Source organism: Myotis lucifugus, unplaced genomic scaffold (assembly GCF_000147115.1).
Source record: "Myotis lucifugus unplaced genomic scaffold, Myoluc2.0 scaffold_828, whole genome shotgun sequence".
Lineage (NCBI taxonomy): Eukaryota > Metazoa > Chordata > Mammalia > Chiroptera > Vespertilionidae > Myotis > Myotis lucifugus.
In genome coordinates this window covers 100,418-101,438 of record NW_005871876.1, presented here as the reverse complement: position 1 = coordinate 101,438, position 1,021 = coordinate 100,418, and positions in this window count along the sequence as shown.

Genomic DNA, 1,021 nt, shown 5'->3' with positions numbered 1-1,021 from the left:
GAGAGGAGGGGAGAGAGAGATCGAAACCTCAATGATGAGAGAGAATCTTTGATTGGCTGCCTCCTGCAAGTCCCCGCTGGGGATGGAGCTCACAACCCGGGCATGTGCCCTGCCTGGGAATCAAACCGTGACCTCGTGGTTCATAGGTCGATGCTCAACCCCTGAGCCAGGCCGGCCGGGCCAGAACCGATTTTAAGGGTTTATTTTAGGAACGGGCTCACATGATTGTGGAGGCTGGAAGGGCCGGGAGGCTGGAGCCTTGGTCGGGGGAGTCCTTTCCTGGAGGCGGTTTGGCTCGAGGCCTTCAGCTGAATGCACGTCGCCCACCACATCCTCAAGGAAAATCTCCTTTGCTGGTTGTAGGTGTTAATCACGCACCGACACAAGCCTGCCTCCACTTGCAGAACCTCCGGAGCTACTCACGGGGCAGTGAGAGCTAGATAAGAACCGCATTCAGGCCTGGCCGGTGTGGTTCAGTGGTAAGTGTCAACCAATGAACTAGGAGGTCACGGTTCAATTCCTGGTCAGGGCATATGCCCGAGTTTTGGGCTCCATCCCCAGTAGGGGGCATGCAGGAGGCAGCCAATCAATGATTTTCTCTCATCATTGATGTTTCTATCTCTCCCTCTCCCTTCCTCTCTGAAATCAATAAAAATATATTAAAAAAAGAAAAAGAAATGAAGGCTTTGCCTTGGTTGATGATCACATTGTGGGTAGCAGGTGGGGCTCTGGGCTAGCCCGAGGCCAAAGCCACACGGAGCATCAGCAGCATGGGAGGGAGGTTTGTCTGTCTTCAAGACGCTCCATGTCCACCCAGGCCTCCCTGAGGGGAGGGCTGCAGGTCTTTCTTAGGTGGCTGACAAGAGGAAACTGAGGCCCAGAGGAAAGCAGTGAGCTTGCCCAAGTCCTCCGGCTGCTTGACCCTCACAGCGGGGCCTGAAAAAAATAACCGCTGGTCCAGAGGGGGAGGAATGGAATCCAGGGCTGGAGTAGATATCTTGCACTCCTCCTTGACTGCTGG